Source organism: Chionomys nivalis, chromosome 17 (genome assembly GCF_950005125.1).
Source record: "Chionomys nivalis chromosome 17, mChiNiv1.1, whole genome shotgun sequence".
In the NCBI taxonomy this organism is placed as follows: Eukaryota; Metazoa; Chordata; class Mammalia; order Rodentia; family Cricetidae; genus Chionomys; species Chionomys nivalis.
In genome coordinates, this window is record NC_080102.1 from 6,972,148 (window position 1) to 6,991,815 (window position 19,668).

At 40.4% G+C, this 19,668-nt stretch overlaps 1 protein-coding gene across 3 annotated transcripts in view; it reads left to right on the forward strand.

The window, feature by feature from the left end:
• Nucleotides 1-19,668, forward strand: part of Oxr1 (oxidation resistance 1) — a 348,145-nt gene that overhangs the window by 92,544 nt on the left and 235,933 nt on the right. The window lies entirely within an intron of this gene.

Here is a 19,668-nt window from a genome sequence, read left to right on the forward strand (position 1 = left end):
ATATACAAACACAGACACACATACACACATGCACAACGTACACACACATTTCTGATTCAATGTTATAGAACATTTTATTATTTCTTACTGTTAGTTCTAGACCAAACTTATATATTATATCAGAGATGAAAATAAATCGGCTTTGTTTGAAGACTCCGAGTAAACCTCCCAGGCCAAGGCTGAACAAATCTTTCAAAGAGGACAGGTGTCTAATCCTTGTGATACTGTCCCTAGTGGCAGTTACAATCTGTGACTCTTTTCTAATTTGAGGCAAACTAATGACAAGTTTCTTTTGGTTTTTTAATAATGGTATTGTAAAAGTGAGCTGGCAGCAATCTTTCTTTGATAATTGGCAAATTTCATCTATTTTATTTAATAAGAGTTAGTTGTAAAAAAATGTCTTCCAGTGAAGATGCATGGATCTTAGTTCACTTGACATAAAATTAAAAATGTGTCTGTAAGTGTAACTACTATTTATTGAACACTCATGTAGTGAGCAATGCTACGACCCCTTTACATCTGACCATACTTAATCCACATGCCAAGCTAGGGAGTGAAGAATTGTGGGTATTTTCTCTTCCTAGCTAAAAGGAACCCAGAGGATGAGGAGCTGTCCAAGGTCCCAGAAGGTTGCACAATGCACACTTGAACCTTGGCAGTCTTGCTCTTTGGTTTTGCAGTACAGCTAGGCTTCTGCTGGTTTCTCATTGTGCAGTTAGTTACGCTGAGAAGTCACTGGTTTCTCTGTATGATGTGCACTCAGTGTGGGTACTGCAGGCCAGCTCAGTTAATAGCATTATACTCCCCTTCTAGGCTGCCTTCAGTCATTCTGGACCCTTGGAGCACACAGAGTGCATGTTGAAGAGTCCTGTCCCACTAACCCTCACCTGGGTGCTGTGATAGACATTGCCAGGCTTATTCAGCGCCCCGAGACCCAGTGTGTGCTAAAGGATGGTACAGGCCTGACAGCAGAGGCTATTGTTTGTGGGCCTGGCTTTCAGCTTTGCACCTGCTAAGCAAGGATGGAAGCAGAAAAAATGATTTCTGGAATATTCTGTGGTATGATAGCTAGTTTCTCTGTCTACTTAAAATTGCATTGCAAACGAGGTTCATGGTCAAAACAGTAGATTCCACACTGAGAAAAGGATGCTCATTTGAAGGTCCCTCTATTTTTGGAAGCTGGACTAGAAGACCCATTTCAATTTAAAATTCTCTGTCCTTTTTTAAAACAAACAACTGGATGGGGTGGGGATGAGGTCCTATATACATTAATTTAATAGGCCAGTTTTACCATAGAAGTAGTCATCTCTACCACCACTGAGTTAGACAGCTCAGAAAAGGGAATGCATTCCTATGAACTAATGTTACTTGCAAAACTAAACAGAACAAAAAGTCATCATTTTCAAGAACAGTAAAGCACAAATAGTTAAAGATTGTCCAAATTGATCACTATTGTGTCAACGCCATCAATTCTGAAGAGGCTGTAACTGAATGAGGGTTCCTGTCATCTTTTCCTAACTCTTAGTTTTCTTTCTCTGCTTATTCTCTCGCCACACCCTGCAGTGGAAGAGGAGATGGCCTTGCAGGACGAAGGCAGAATGACAAAGGGCACAATCATTGAGGACAGGACACTTGGGAGACACTGGGTTTGCACAGTTAGCTGGGATAATGGAAGTGCAGAGAAATGGAAAGCGAAGGTTGGAGAGCAGAACTTTGGAAACCCTGAGTCATTTATCATGTTCATTTTGAAGCAGCCTTAAAAACAGACGTTTTAGAGGCTGGTGAAGTCTGGGTGCTGGGAGGTGAAAGCAGAAAAGGAAGGATAGCTATGAAGCCATTTCAGTTACCCAGAATGAGGGGTTAGCCCATTAAATACACAGTTACCACTGCACTAGGTTCCCACATCTTCCTCCCAAATGCCCCCCAGTTTGAGCCTTCTCTTCTTGCACTCTGTCCTTCTATCACCCCAACACCTGATCCCTCCTGCTCCCATCCACACCTGCCCCAAGTCCACTTGAAAAACAATCTCTTTTATTTCCCCTTCCCAGGAAGATCCATGCATCCCCTCTAGATCGCTCCTCTTCATTTATCCTTCCTAAGTCTATTAATCATAGCTTGGTTATCATTTACTTACTATCGAATATACACTTCTGAGTGAGAACATATCATGTTTGTCTTTCTAGGCCTGGGTTGATTTTTTTTTTCTAGTTCCATCTATTTGCCTGTAAATGTCTTGGCGTCATTTTTTTAAAAACAGGTGAGCCATACACTATTGTGTAAATTTAACACATTTTCTTTATCCTTTTTTCAATTGAGAAACGTCTAGATGGTTCTCAGTTTCTGGCTCTCATGAATTAAGCTGCAATAAATATAGTTCAGCAAATATGCTTGTGGTAGGATATAGTGCCCATTGGGTATATGCCCAAGAATGATATAGCTTAGTCTTCAGGTATATCAACTCCCAATTTTCTGGAAAACCACCATATTGATTTCCATAGTGGTTGTACAAGTCCGCACCCCCAGAGGCAATTGAGGATATTCCCCTTGTTCCACATTCTTGCCAGCATGAGCTGTGATTTGTGTTTTCGGTCTTAGTCATTCTGACAGGTGAAAGATAGAATCTTAAAGTAGTTTTGATTTACATGTTTTTGATGGCTAAGAATATTGAACATCTTTAACTGTTTCTCGGCTACTTGAGATTTCTCTGTTGAGAATTTTCTGTTTAGAGCTGTACCCCATTATTAATTGGATTATTTGTTGTTTGATGTCTAGTTTTTTTCTTATATATTTTGAATATTACCCATCTATCAGATGTAGAGTTAGTAAAAATATTGACCCATTTTATAGGTTGCCTCTTTGATTGATGGTGTCCTTTGCCTTACATAAGCTTTTCAGTTTCATGAGGTCCCATTTATTAACTGTTGACCTTTGTGACCGCTCTATTGTTCTTTTCAAAAAGTTGTATCCTGTGCCAATGAGTTCAAATCTGTTCCCCATTTTCTCTTTAGTGAGGTACAATGTGTCTGTCATGTTTTACATTGAAGTCATTGATCCACTTAAACTTGAGTTTTGTGCAGAGTGATAATTAGGATTCCTTTTGCATTCTTCTACTTGCCAACATCCAGTTGGACAAGCACCTGTAATGAGATCTAGTGGAGGATACAGTATATATAATAAATAAATAAGTTAAAAAATTCTTTAAAAAAATCAGGTATCTATCTACAGGCTATGGAAAGAGAAACTTGAGCACAAACCCAGCCACAAAATTCCCTATGCCTGAAATGTTGTGCCTACAAAATATACTGTGGTAATGTTGGTACAAAACTTGTAGTAGTGGCCAACCAGTGTTTGATTTAACAAGAGGACCACAGCCAGAGAGGGAGCTCATGCCGTATACTGCCTGGACAGCCAGGAACCAGAGAATGATGAGCCCAGAGATCTAGAGTAGAACCAAACATAGCTAGCAAACAAAGCAAAAAGAAAAAAAAAAAAACCTCAATGAAATGATTCTTGATGATATTCTGCTATCCACATAAACTAGTGCCTTGTTCACTCATCATCAGAGAGGCTTCCTCTGGCAATGGATGCAAGAGGTCACAGAGGCCCACAGCTAGACAGTATGAGGAGAGAATCTAAACAGGAGGTCCTAGAGGTCTCCACTGTGTCCTTTCCCTTGGAGATGAAGGAGTCCTTCAGATGATGTGGAGCAAAGGTTGTAGGAATCAGAGGGCATGGAGGACACCAGGAGAACATGACCCATCGTTCAACTTAGCAGGGCTCATGTGTGCTCACAGAGACTGAAGCAGCAAGCACAGGGCCTACTTGGGGATTCACCAGGTCCTCTGTTTGTATATTATGTTATGACTGTTGGCCTCCTAACAGTAGGAGTGTGTGTGACTCTGATTCTTTTGCCTGATCTTGAAACTCTTGTCCTTCTGTTCGGATACCTTGTGCAACCTTGACATGAGGTCTTTCTTCTTGTTTTATTATTATTTCTTGTTTTGTCCTGTTTGGCTCTTGGATGCTTGCTCTTTTCGGAAGATTAAACAAAGGGGGAGTGGGTCTGGAGGAGAGGAGAAGTGAGGGCAACTGAGAATATTGGAGAGAGGGGAAACGGGTAGGGAGGTATTGTATGAGAGAAAAACCTATTTTCAATAAAAGAAGAAGTTATTCTTTGAAAATATTACCCATTTCTCTATGAGTATGAATCTAATTTTCATCTCCATCTTTTGACTTATAAATCCTTATAAAAGTGACACTTTGAAGGCATTGGGATTCTTAGCGAGCAATGGCACGCCCAAAAGTCATAAACAGAGTCCAAAATAACTTTCATTTTTCCCACATGGAAAATTATAAGGGTGAAAAAAAAAGCAATTTAAGTCTAGGATTGTGTCTACTAGGATTTAATTTCAAGTAGCTTATTGAAGGACACATGCCACAGACCAGGCCTAAAAGTGCATCTACAAGTGCATGCAATTTCCCAAGCAATGAGGTTGCTTAGGTTTTCATTATGCTTCCACACTCGAGTAGTGAGATCTGATCAGCACTAAGCTGGTGGCTTACGGAGTTCTGAGTCCACTTAAAACGCCACCTTATCTATCTCCGGGTAGCTATTCTGCAACATTATCCATCTTGGTACGCACTAAAGGTCAGAAATCAAGGTTAAAATTCCCTTACATCCCAAAATAGACATACTAGTACCTGTCATCTGAAGCATAAGTGCTTTGGGGATTAGCCAATGGGCAGTCAATTACTTTTATTGTCGGTCTAATATTAGAAAGTTTATATTGTGGCTTCTCAGATCTTAGCAAACTTGAAGCAACAAGTTGCTGGTGGGAGGAAAGAGGGACAGCAGAAAATAAGAGCACATCGAGAAGTTAAAGCCAGGACTGCCACTGCTTTAAGAGTGAATGAACGTAAGTATGGTACTGATTTCTGTATTCTTGAGGGAAACTATTTAAAGGCTCAGATGTAGGTAAAACATTTGGCTAACTTTTGGCAAGTACTCGGACAGTGATGTCCCATCTGTGCCTGCCCACTAGGGCCTGCCTTTCAAAGACATCCAGCCTTTGCCCTGGTCTAGGACTGCAGATAAGCCAAGAAAAGAAAGAGAGAAAGTAAAAACTAATTTTGGGTGCTACATTCTTGTCGTGGGTCTTTGAAGACATTTTTATTGTTGTCTTATTTTCTACACTGTCGCAAATTTTGACATACATGAGAATCTTTTTAGAATTATGTGGGAAGAATGCGTTAATGCAGAGCCGTCCTTTCCTTTCTAGCATCGAAGGGAAATGCTTGAGTAAGTTTTGCCATAACTTTCCACCATTCGCTTTTTAGTAGTCAGTGTCGCCCATCAGGAAAAACATCTTCAATACGTTTACATGGCTCTATAAATTAGATATCTGTTCGAGTCTTGCACTCTTCCCCTAAGACTGCTGTGACAGGGGCCCAGCAATGTGGCGACTTAAACAATAGGAATCTATTGTCATGTGGCCTGGAGGAAGAAGGCAAGAATAAAGATGTCCAAAGACTTGCATCCTGCAATGGTGGGGGAGGGCGCTGTTTCTACCCTGTTTCCTAGCATCTAGGGATTCGCTGGCGCTCTGGTACGCTGTGGTTTGTGGATCATTCACCCTGTTCTCGTTCTTTTTTTTTCTCACACTGTCCTCCTTGCATGGTAGCCTGTTCAGATGTCTGCCAGGACACCAGCTCTAAGATTAGGATCCATTTTAATGATTTCATTGCCAATTATTTGCTATTGTGAAGATTTCTATATCCAAATAAAGTCAATTATCCCATTTCCCTTCATTTAGGGAAATACTGGGCTTCTGGTTGAACTGTCCAGTTTAACAATAACCACATTTTCTCTGGTGTTAGTTAGATTATCCTTTATTTGTCGTATGCTTTTAAAAATTTGTTATTGTTACTAATATTATTGTTATTGTTCATTTATTTATTTTGGTGTTTTGGAGACAAGATTTCTCTATCTTGCCTAGGCCAGCCTAGAACTCATGAGCCTCTGGCCTTAGTCTCCCCTATGCTGGCATTATAGGCAAATACCACCAGACTCAGTTTTAGATTGTCCTTAAAGCTGGATGCATGACACAGTTTCCTAGGACCCCAAAGAAAAGGCAGGCATATAATTCTCATTCCCAATGACTTTGATTTTGATGTTAGAGAGTGCAGCCTGGGCATGAGTATCTCAGAAAGCATTTCCCCCAATGATTCTCTCAAGCAGCAAGACGGATTCACCCTGGGATGAGGAGTGAGGGTGTGCTCTGCCTTTAAGCAAGGGGTAGACAATGAGTCTATAGTGATAGTTGTTTTAAAGTTTGATTACTTACAGTTGTCCAGCACCAGGACAATTAAGCTAAAGTAAAATGACTGTTCGAATTCAGTTGTCACGATAGCTCTTTAAGCCAGATGTCTTTGAGAACCCCTTTTCTCTATGGGAACATGAACAGGCAGAGGTGGACAGCCGACTCTGTGCAGGTACTGCCTAGCTCTCCTCACAAGAATCATTTCGCATTCTTTCATCAGGCTACCATCTCAGAACTCACCCGTGATGTCCTATGGGCAGCTAGCATGTACGTGTGAGGAACCGCGCTTCCCCTCCTTCCCAACCCCTGACTCACTAGCTGCTAAAATTGTCAAGCGTACGTATCCCTTTCACATCCCCTCTGGGGATGCTTTGCTTACCCTCCTCCTAATTTTTGTTCCCTCCTGTCCTTCGCTAAATCATCCCACCCAAATTCCAACGACCCAATCTTTTGCCTGTCTTCCTTGATTTGCCCTGCCTGTGATTTTGGTACCTCGGAGGCCAATAGAAAATACTGAAAGGAGAAGTCGAAGCGGAAACGGATGAGCAGTTAGACCATGTGCCCATGAAAACCTCTTAAATCATCTCTGACAGAGATGCAGTGATTTCATCATTGTCCTAGTGTGCTTTATTTTGTTGTTGTCAAGATTAGATGAATAAAAATGAATACACAATCTGCAAACAGACCTGGAAAATATAAAATATCACATTATATTTTCCCAGTCGTTTGCATTACACTTAGTGATACAGCTGCAGCTGCCAGCTATTCTAGCTTTTCATCATTATTTCATCTGGCTCCCAGCTGTTGGTTAACCTGGCGGGAACACATGAAGTAAAATTGAGTCATTATGGCATTGGCCTCTGCTGTGTATCTTTTTAAGAATGGATACAGTGGGGTGTTGCCATGCCAGACGTGGCGATTAATGCATATTATTGAAATAGGTTTTATTGTCCCAGTGAAGCTTTTCTGAAAGTACAAGCCTGTGATGAGAGCCATCTTTATACAAAGGTAATCAAGAGCTGGAGAGGGAAGGGGGTTCTGGGAAATGCAGTTGCTCACTCTGGTGACATAGGCAGGCATTCTTGTTATCTGTGTTCTCCAAATGGGTTCGGAAGGAGACAAGTTAGAAAGGACCTTCAGCTACTTAGGGACAAACTGGCCTTTGAATCGAGTGAATACCTTTGATTCTGGTCCTGCTAGTACCTGCTTGTAGTCCTAGAACTTGGGAAGCTGAGGCAGGAGGCTGGAGAGGTCAGGGACAGCTTGGGCTCCTTTGGGAATCTGATTCTCAAAAAGGAAAAAAACAAATGTATCCACAGTGACTTGAAAACAGGCCCAAAGCTATGGCCTCCGGTACTTCGCTGTCTTTGTAATGTAAGCGTGGCCACATGGCTGGGAGCGGGATAAGAAAGGGGTGTGCATGCATAGGGTCACAGAACATCATGTGCATCCATGTAGGCGTCACATCGTGCACATATATGAAGACGTCACATCATGTACATCTATGAAGGTGTCACATTGTGCACATCTATAAAAGCGTCACAACTTTCAATTCTTACTTTAAAAATCCTCGGTGAATTCTATTCTTGCTTTAAATTTCCTTGTTTCTAGTCAATTAAAGAAAACTCATCCCCGAGTGGTTATAGCACAATGTGCTTCACGTCCATCTTTTTCTCATTTTGTCAGTGCCCATAATTGCTTTTGCTGTCTCTCGTACATGCTACGGTTTGCCCTTTCCGCGCCTGCCTCTTCTCACCCAGTTCCTAGAGCCTTCTGATGATTTTTATCGCAGTTTTATTTGGCTCCCTGAGCAGCTGCATGCATTGCCTCGTTTTGATCAGCATTCACATGAATGCCCTTTGGATGTTGTCCCTCGTCACTGCCGTCTCGCATGGTCCATATTCCTGAGCACACCGCAGCATCCTTCAAGCAGGATCATTGTGCTTTTGCTCTGCATCGCCCCCCAGGGTGCAGTGTACATGCTCAAGGGTTTTTCATGGTAAATAAAGTCAATTTCACTTAAAAGACAGGAGGTCCTGGTTATATTGGACATTACTTACATATAGATGCATGTATATGTTTTAAAACAATCAGTTTGAAAGCCATCCTGCTTTATTATGATGATTTTATGGTTGTGCTCTAAAACTGTCCCTAAAGAGGCAAAATACAGAATATTTTTGAATTAGAAGAACCTCGGCATTTCTAACACTAGCAAAATATATTCCCTCCATGAGTTTTACCTTATTGTAAACTACATTTTTAAAATGCCCACAATGTTTTTAACCCTTATTTGTGTTATGTATTTTTTTGTGTATTCCTGGATTTCTTTATGAAATTTATTCATTTACTCCTTAAGGATATCTATCCTCTTCATATAGTTGTTTTTAATGACTTTTACTAGTGCTTTAGCTGTGTTGAAATACCTGTTGTGGTATGTTAGTTGGAATCTAGTGGAAACATCTTGTCCTAGATGTTTTGACTGTGTTTTCACACAGATATCTGGGCATCTGGGTGTGGGATGACTATCGGTCTGATTTCTGGGTTTGTCTTTGTTAGGTTGGTGTTTTGTTCCTGGTTTAAGTCTCCTTTCTACCTTTTCAGTATGTGATGGGCTGTGTGTTGCCTGTTTTACTAACCTGCTTGGCTGGTGTGTTCACAGGGAATGCCTGCTGATGTTGGCGGCTGGGATGCTGGGATCAGTGGGAGGTCGGAAGGAGTGGTCCATGGGATCCACAGGAGTCACGGGCAGGGGTGAAGTGACACTTCAGCTGGTGATCTGCTGTAGAACAAGGGAAGAGGCTGAAGGGTTGGCTCTAGGCGAGCAGAGAGAATGGAGAATTTTCTGTGGCCAGCCCACCTGGTGTTCTGACAGGTGTGACCAGCACTTGCCAGGGTCCTCTGCTTAAGTTGGGGCCTTGAATATAGCAATGAGTCAGGGAAGAGAGGTTCAAAGAGGATGGTCTGTGGGGAGTACAGGAAACATGGACGGGGAAAGGAAGCTGCGTCTGGTGTTCTTCTGCAACACTAGGGATGACCCTGTGGATTCCGTCTGATGACGAGAGTGGAGGTGGTGTGTGGAGAGCTTGTAAACTTAAACATTTGTAATACCATGACTCCATTATGAGGCCCCACACAGAATCACACTTGGAGACAGTGTGTAGCTGTGATATGAAGATCACACATGCTTAAAGATACTACAGTTCTCTTGAATGGGCTGCTCTAGAAGGATAAGAACAAATATGTCTTTGAATGGATTAAGTGATCATTGTGTGCCTTTAATTTACTTCATTTAGTGGTTGCTACTTAGCACATGCCATGATAAATAGTACAATAAAGGAAACAAGAAAACTAGGAAAGATGGGAAATGAAATGTGATCGATGGATTTTGCTTGAAATTACCTAATTAATTGTCCTGAGTTTTCTTAATCCTAACTTTCTAGTCCTGTTCTTTTTGAGTCCTTGACCTTCCATCCAAACTCTTAAATTCAGACACATGCTTGCATATCTGATCAGTTCCTTTTCTGAGCAGAGTATACAGCCTCATCCATTGCTCAGGGCTCTCTCCACAGGAAGTGCTCCTGTTCTTGCTGCTTTTCTGCTGGGTCACAGAGAGGAGCCTGTGTTGTTGAAGCTGTCCTCTTCCTGTAAGGTTTAAGTTGCAAGGTGGTACCTGCCTGTCATGTAGAACTGCCTGAAAATTATGCCAAAGTCTTCTCATCCATGCCAGTTCATTCTAGAGAACTTTCTGAGGCCATGGGTGAAAGCTCTGAGAGAGATGGCTGTTAGCAGGCCCCGCAAGAAGCCACCAGACACATTCTCTGTAGAAAGACTAATTAAAAAAAAAAAAAAAAAAAAAAAAAAGCTGTCCAACTGCCTCTGAGCGTGGAGGGCAGCACCAGCTTCAAGTTTGTTGGGTCTTATATGATTGGGTGACACAGGGAGATAACGTGTCATCTCATTCTACTCTTGATAAACTCCATTTTCATGGGGGCCCAAGGATAATGATCTTATTAAAAATCATGAGTGTCTTAAGGACAACTCTCAATGGCTCATAATGTGCACATATGAAGATTAAGTTTCTAATACGTAACCAATACATCATCTTCTGATTTGAAAGGCAATAAATAGCACTGAAAACTGAATTACTGAAAACTGAATTATTGCATAGGGTGGCATGCATGAGAAATATCGCCCACTGTCTTGAGCATTTTAGTACTTAGTGCATTGTTAGCGGCATTGTTGGGGAGGTTCAGGAAGGGCAGGTAGCCTTGCTGGAGGAAGTGCGCCACTGGGTGTCGGCTTAGAGAGTACTTCTTCCTACTTCCAGTTTGCTCTCTCTGCGTCCTGCGCTTGCTGTCATGCCTGTCTTTACCATAATGGACCCTCATTCCTCTGGAACCATGGGCCAAGATAAAGGTTCCTTCTATCAGTTGTCTTGGTAATGGTGTTTTATCAGAATGACAGAATTAGAATGATCACTAATCCTGGATTGGAAAGTTAATATACCCTGGGGATACAACAGTGTTTGTTGTCCTTTCCACAACCACTAAAGTGCTTCTTCTAGTTCTGCGTGGATTAATGACAGGAATGGGAAAATGCATATGTGCTAGACTAGAAGCTGCCTACCAGATCTCAGGCAATGTGTTCACTTTCTCAAATAAGGAGGCCACATCTGCTATAGCATCATAAGGTACTCAGACTTGCTCTGTTCTTGTCATTCGTTAGAAACATTGAAAGGTAACCAGTAGGGAATAGTTTAGGACCAGAGTGATTGAGTGGCACTCAAGAAGCCCTAGGTTCACATACAACACTTGAATTTATTAATTATTATTCAAATAACAGCTAATCAAGACAGTTTGTCTGCTCTTGTTATGTATTTGGAATGAATTAAAGATGATTTGAAGAACCACATAATTTGGTTTTTACAGCATGGCCAATTTACCTTGTAACAGTAACGAAGGAAGAATAACAATAAAAATAGTGAATTATCCCAGGTGTTGGTGGTGCATGCCTTTAATCCCAGCACTTGGGAGGCAAAGGTAGATGGATCTCTGTGAGTTTGAGGTCAGCCTGGTCTATAAAGTGGGTTCCAGAACTGGCTCCAATGCCACACACAGAAACCCTGTCTCAAAAAACCACAAAAAAAGAGAAAAATAGTGAATTATTTTACATACCAGAAAGTGTGATGAGTTCACACATGTAATTCCAGCACTAGGAAGATGGGAGGTGGTGGCAGGAGGATCGGGAGTTCATGGCCAGTCTGGTTGCATGATATCCTGCCTCAGAAAACAGAACAAAAACAGAAGACAAACAACAAAACAAAACCTATACATTAAGTGGTTACTTAACTATAAACTGATTTATATTTGAGTCAGGAATATGAGAAGTCATATCCATCTCAGATGGTGTATATATACACACACGTATATATGTATGCATACACACACACATACACACTTCAAGTATCTACCTCTGTATTAAAACTTATACAATGAAATTTATAGTGACTCTTCCAAGCAGGGGGATGGTGGTAGTGGGAAAGACTGTAAGGGTGTGAAAGCTGTCTGTAATATTGATAGAGTTAGGTTTCTCTCTACCTTTGTGGAACATTTCAGGATGTTTGAAGTACTTTAATGTCTTGCATGTGTATATCTGTGACAGGCTAGCAATGACAAGGTTGTAACTCTTTGAAATGGATGCAATCTGGAGCAATTTAAATCACTGCCAATGTAATAATGCTGGGATTTGTCTAAAGGGTGAGCAGTTTCTCCTTTGAATCTGAGTAATTTCCCCCCAAGGGCCTTGCAAACCAAGATTGCATGTCTAATCAGCTTGCAATACCCAACTTATTAGAACTGCTGTTTGATTAGGACTCACTACAAATCAATAGAACATGAAGGTGCCCATCTTAATGAGCAGGGAGACTGCTGTAAGAGACAAGGAAGATTGATCAAAAAACTTCCTAATCTTCACGGGCACTGGAGGCCATCTCTTTACTGAACACCTTCATTTTATAGACGAAGACAGGGAAATCCTAAAAAGTGAGCCAACTTTCTCACGGTTACACAGCTAGTTGATGACCAAACTAGGCAGGACATGATAGTGTGTTTCAGCAATGCCAGTTGTCTGGAATGTGTCATGGCAGAAGTACAGAGGGCAGCTGGCTTCTCCCTTTATAAGTGGAGATTAGTTTGGCTCTGAAGCTCTAGTGTTGATATCAAGTATAGTTTATTTGTGAGTTTTCCCATGAAATGTATTCATAAGGAAAGGACAGAGATTGACTTTGCTGTCTATGTTTTGTTCACTCCTGAAAACAACTAAAAACCCACTATGTTTGGGGAAACTCCACTATCTTCCCGAGGCACGGATCCCAGAATTCCCACATTACTTTAGCTTACCCCTCTATTATGCCTGTGATTGAACCAGAAAGAGGTTTGACTCCCTAGGAGACACCAGTCATGCCTCAAAAGATAGTTTAAGTATCATGACTTGAATATGGTGCTGGTAAATCCTAGTCGGAAGCCAGGCATGCGGCTGAACACCTTATGGTACCCAGCTCCCCGGTGCCATCCACCCAGCAAGGATTTCTCCAGACAGAAGAATCAAGAATGATGAGGAAGGAAGACTAAAAACAGCATTGCCCTGAAAGTCCTTGATGAGAAAAGAGATGACCCTGTTTATTGTTATTTCAAATAGTTGATGAAGTGGATCTTTCAGGACGCTATAAATTATACAACAATTCATACATTTTTATTTATTGCTATTTTCACTTTTTAAAAAATAGTTCCTGGGTATTCAGATTTGAGTCACATACCACCGCAGAAGTTATCGTTGGTGAGACTTCTCTTTCTCCTTTTTCTCTTTCTTCATTTCTGGGCCTATTTTTACAAGATTTGGACATACAGTATCTAACTCGCTATTTTACGGAAAGGGGATAAAGGCTTCTTCCACTAGTTTGCTTCCAAAGAAAATTCTTTTATTCTTTTGTTAAGAGAAATTAATGTCAGGCTCGTGGACAGGTCAGAGGGCAGGCAGCCCTCTTCTCTCATGGAAATTTTTAATTGGCTTTAGCTGTAGCTGAGGGAAACATCAGGCAGGATTGCGTAATCCTAGCTATCAGCCATCACTAGAAGCCATCTATGCTAAGACACAGTGCTTGTGGATGTCAGAGAAGGGGACTCAGAAGGATACTTGGCCAATAAGAGGAGATTTGGCAAGAGAGCCCGCAGACAAAGGTTTTCCACCTTGAAAGGAGCCATTGTGTGATTTCTTTTCACCGTTATACCTTGACCCTCTCAGGCTCCCATAGCCTGGTACCTGTTAGGTCTAGGGTGCTGCTTCTTATGTTGGCACATGGAGTAAAGCCACCACACACCACTTTCATCTACAAATAAAACCTTTTCTAGAACCATTCACGGTCACTCATTCTGCAAAAGCAGAGAAAATTCAGATCATCATCTGACTTTGATCAAATAAAAAAGAAAAATTACTATCAAACACAATGAAAATCTTTTTTTTGGTGCAGGTAGTCTTACTAGAGGACTGCTATCTAAGTCTTTGAAGGTGATCTTGCACTTTTGCCTTAAAGGTTAATTAAAATTGAGAAAATGTTTTCTTTCCAATGATGTCAAATAATTTCATTTTTATATTGGAAACGCCAAACATTTAAATGTACTCAGCATACAAAACCTATGGCATTGTGAAAGGAATGTACTTAGAGCTTGAAACATTGAAGCAATAGATCAATGTTTCTAAACCTTTGGGGTTCAAAAGATCCTTTTACAGGGGTCACCTAAGACCACCAGAAAAGATAGATATTTACATTACAACTGATAACAGCAGAAAAATTACAGTTAGAAAGTAGTAACCAAAATAATTTTTATGGTTGGGTGTCACCACATCATGAGGAAATGCATTAAAGAATCGCAGCATTAGAAAGGTTGAGAACCCATGGTCTAGATGGTATTTCAGTGGTATTGAGATATGTCCTGTAACTTTATATAAGAGAATGATATAATTGAGAAGTGGGAAAGTCTTGCTCATGATAAGCCTTGGCATAATTATAGAAAAAAATTAGATTGACTTTCTTTTCTTGGAATACATAAAATAACAACATATGGTCTTTAAAATGAGCTCAGTGAATTATTTATTTTTCATAGAATTTTTCTCTCTTTTCAGAGAGTCATCTTAGAAATGACCTTTAAATATATATGACAAGGGTCTTCTACCAATAAAGGACAAGATGAGAATTTCCTCTTTGATACTGTAAATTGACTGTAAAATATTTTTATTTTTTTGAGAATTTTATATAGTACAATTTGATTATATTTACCCCCAGCCTCTCCCCCTGATTTTTAAATGTCTACTAGATAGATGAGGATATAGTTCAGTTATAAAGTCTTTGCCTAGACTCTCATAGAGTCTAGTATACAAGAGATAACACACACACACTTGAATACGTACCCTGGCAGGAACTTTTCAAAGGTTTCTAGTACAATGACAGTTCTGGATTGAGAGCTGACTCTGTAGTTTCCAGTTGCTTCAATAAGAAACTGAGGATTCGAGGATGAAAACATTTATTTTGCTTTTGTACTTCATTTAGCTTTATTCCTTCCAATAGGAAAAAAGAGAATCTGTGCCTGTTCTGTAGACTGAATAACAGCAGGCTTGGTATCTCTGTGATCACCTAGTTGTGACATTCCATTTCAGCAGAGAGGATTTGTCAAAGAAATAGCAAGAATATGGTTGATACAATGGAGTATAAGACTGCTATATTTTGCTTCCCTAATTAACTACAGTGATAATCAGTATCTTTGCCATGGCATATAGTGATAGATGTTGGCCATTAATGAGTTAGCCATTGAAAGAGTTGATTCAATTCATCAATAAAGACCGAACTTGAGTTGACTCTCTGGTGCTTCTCACCGTTGGATGCTGGTCCAGGTGGAGAAGGAAGTGTTAATAAACATAACAGAGAGAGAGAGAGAGAGTGAGAGATGAAATTCTGGGAGTTAAAAACCTAAGGTGGCCTGAGCTGGGTAATCAAGGATGTACTCAAAAAATATGGGCAGCTTATCAGCATAAGAAAGTATTACTATGATGTTTTAATTTTAATTTTCTCAATTTCTCAACAAACAAATGGAGAAGAAAATCAGAATAAACCTTGCAGGATTAGAGAGAGGATTGAAAATGTTTTTACACATGCCCAATGTATAGTATCAGTAAATACTAAAAATAATGAATTATGGTTTTACATTCTAACTACTGTTATCAGTTCACACAGTACTTAGGAAGTAGTAGTGAATTTTTCATATGAATCTGATTTCTCTTTATCTCTGAAACCTTTCACTCTCCCAACCAAGCTCTCTTGGGGCTTTTGGATGTCTCTTTCTTGACAATGTACAGCTCAGGCTAACCCACCTTCTGAACTTCAGATAGTGCCTGGAGAAATGTGTTCATGGGATTGGTTGTGAAATGCATTGATCTCTTCATGTAGGCTGTTTAAGACCCATTCTTGGGAACAGTTTCTAGAAATCTTTCAAATTTGTCAGCAAATACAACTGTACCGGATTCTAGAATTAGAATCAAGTAGACCCCAATAGCGTTCTTATCATTTTCCATAACCTGATTTCCTTTGACACAGAGCCTTCCTGGACAATCATTATCGTTTTTAAGGTGAAGTATGCAGGGTATCAAGAGGTTTTAGATCCAGCACTCTGCCACGAAATGACATTATATTGTGCCAGGTAAACTGAGCCAACATTGCTGTTGGTTATATGAGCTAACTGAACTTCTGAACATCAGTTCCTATGAGTATTTGTAGTGGTTATCTTCCTGTTTGTTGATTTTCTTCTCTTTCCTTTTTTTATTTTGGTTTTTTGAGACAGGGTTTCTCTGTATAGCCTAAGGGCCTGTTATGAAACTAGCTCTTGTAGATCAGGCTGGCCTTGAACTCACAGAGATCTGCCTGCCTTTGCCTCCTGAGTGCTGGAATTAAAGGTGTGTGCCACCACTGCCTGGCTCTGTTGATTTTCTTGAAAGAAGCAAAGTAGATCTGTATTGTTTAAATGAGAGAAATAATTTCACATTTAGCTTCCATGTGATTATATAACATTGTAGCATAAAGCCATATGTGTTTATTATTTCCATGGTCCTATTTATATTTACTGCCGTGTGAAGAACATGCTGGAACCCAGTATGTTATAGACACGGGTGAGTAGCCTGTGCTTTTCCATAAATCTCTTGAACACGTTCCTGCATTTTGATGACACAGTAGATAATCTATTTGGTTGAATGTGACTGACAAGTATGTACTTGCAAATAACTGAAAAGGAGATGAGATTCTATCAAAATTCATTTTTATCTTCTTATAATTTTAAATATATGCTTAGAGTTCTAGAACTTTAGTGATAGGTTGCATTCATCATGATTGACTCCTGTTTGTCGTTATTTCATTTTGTGGTAATGAGTTAGCCATTGAAAGACTTGGTTCAATTCATCAGTAAAGACCGAACTTGAGTTGAGTTTGGCTTTGACCTACTAATGCTCCCAAGCACACAGTCATTTGATATTAGGCTAAAGCATGGATTCGGTGCAAGTTGAGACACCTGAGCCTTGGTGTCCTGCTATGCTCCCTTGAGCCCCTCTCCCTGTGACAGCACCTTTGAGAACTCACTGGGATTTTTAAAACTGTATTCAGTGCTCTGTCTTTTGAACTTCTTGTTAAGACTACAAAAATCCTTAATGGTGTGAAATAATCTAGATACATGTAGTGATCACTGAATATGTTCAATTTTATAAAAGCCAATGAAGGAAATTTTCAGCAGCATTGGAAAAATTAAGGAGATTGGGTGAAAGCTAATAATTAAATTCTTTTTAGCTTCATATAGTCTAGAAGATATTCATAACCATGTCCCTTCTGGTTTTCTAAAGTTTGCAGTACATTTACCATGGCAAAAGTGGCTTATCTGCATTACGTTTATTTAGTCTCCTATAATTTGTTGTTACTATTCTACTGTGCTTACTTTTCTCCACCAATAGTAATATTTTAGACAGAATAAGGAAGTATTAAATTTGGGAACGTAATATATATTATTATACTTGGGATTTTGCTTTATGGGATTCTTGGTTCGTTCCTGTTTGACTTGCAAAGTCATCATTGATAATGTGTCACTGACAGGAAGGTTTACATTTCCAGTATGCTCAAATGGAGAGACCAGGTGGCAGAGCAAGGGCAGCTTCCATCACATGTAGTATCAAGAGGGAAGACAACATGTTGAGCTGGAGAGATCGTGGAAAGGAGACCAACTATATTAGTTATCTTACCCTTCCCTAGACTTTGCGGCAGAGGGGCTAGATACAGGGTCTTCTATAATACATCCTTGGTCACCCAGCAAGGCAAAGATAAGCACTCTCTTATATGAACCAGTTATCTCTCCCAACCATACCACTTAAATTCTGAAGTGTGCAACATACTTTTGAGACCCATCTGGAAAGTCTGGAAATCTTTGCTCAATGTAGACAGAAGCCTGGCCATAGACTGGCGGCAGAGGAGCACAGAATACGTGAAGGGACCCACGACGGTAGAGGACAGACATCATAAACGTAGCAGTGAGGTTTTGAGTCAGCCAGAACCAGCTTTGGAAGTGTGGTCAGAATACAGACTGTGAAGGAGGGGCGAGCCACAATTGTGAAGGACTTTTGAGCACCAGAGAAAGAGTCAAGTCCTAATTAGGGAGGCAGCAGGGAGCCACTTGGGGTTTTGTGTAGAGAAGCAATATGATCACAGCTGACAACAATCTTAATAAGACTTAATAAATAGCACAGTTTATAACCCTAGGCCAACCGCTGAGCCAAAGCCAAAGGCTGTGCTACAAACTTAGCAAACTGATTACTGCCAGGGTTGATGGCTGGATTTAATCCCAGTCGGCCTTTGCCCTGGAGTGGAAGCTCCTGGAGACACAAACAAATCCCTGCAGTGACAGGTGACATATCTTTCCAGAGCCCACTTCCCTGCAGGGACGCCCAGTAGAAATGGTTTGAGCAGCACCACCATTTCTTTTACACCATTTTACAGACCTCTTCTTCCCTGTAGATATTCAGTGTTCTTTGTGAGTTTCCTCAGGCCTAAAGTCTATCACCATCTGTCTTAATACTTGCAATGGTGTTGTGACATCTTTTATTGGTATTAAGATATTTGCCAAATAGGAAGATGTCATCGTTTTATCCGCAGTTTGATCTAACAGCTAATGTTAACGACAAGATGATAATGAAATTTCAGCCAGCCTCCCCCTCATATTTCAAATGTTAGACTAGATAAATAGTGAATGTATTTAAATGTTTTTTTCTTAGTGAAGGAACGGGTATGTAAGAACCAGTAAATCCCTCCTCTATGCTTTTGTAACTAGAAAATTTTAATGTTTTAATTTATTTATGTATCTCTCAAGTAAATGGGTTTGCACATGTGAGTGCCGGAAAAGAGCACTGGATCCCCAGAAGCTGGTGCTTCAGGAAGCTATGAGCACCTCAAAGTGAGTGCAGGGAGCCAAGCTCAGGTCATCCCCAAGAGCACTGTGTGACTGCAAGTGATGAGCCATCTCTCCAGCCCCTGCACTAATATCATTTTGAAGAAGTTGGAAGGATGGGAAAGAGAGGCAGCCAGAAACAGATACCAGTGTAGGAGAACAAGAATGGCTGAAGGAAGGAGAGGCACGGAGCAGAGCTAGGCTCACATCCTCATTGTGTTTTACTGCATTGCTTTGAGACAGAAATCTCACTGTGTAACCTAGCCTGGCCTTGGCCACCATGTCTCTTACTCCCACTTCCCTAGACATGAGATTGCCAACAGGAACCACATTCAATTAACAGGACCCAAGTTGGTTCTCTTAAAACACAAAACCAGGGGTAGTTAAGCTTTCTCTATTACAGTCTAAAGTAATTACTCTGAATTTCTGATAGCGCTGTCAATCACCATGATTACCCATTGATATTTCTTTGAAGGAAAACAAAGCCTTTTGACTAAAACCAGCACATTTAAAATGCTTCAGGCATCAGGTAAGGTTCTTTTATTTATGCAAGAAGGATAATAATAGTCTTGAATTAAAACCTGTGAGATTCAGTGAGATCAAGGAAACAAAATGATTAACAAAGCACATAGCAAACAGGAAAACCTCCATGTGTCACTGTTGTGTGATAAGAGTCCGCATCCCACAATAGGAGGAAGAGTCTAGTGGGTGTGATGGTCTGAGCCATGCCCAGATCTGGCCAGTAGTCTGTTAACATCTATCCCAGTCCATGTTCTTTAATATATAATTTATTGTTCCAAAATTTAATTCATGCATATAAAGCA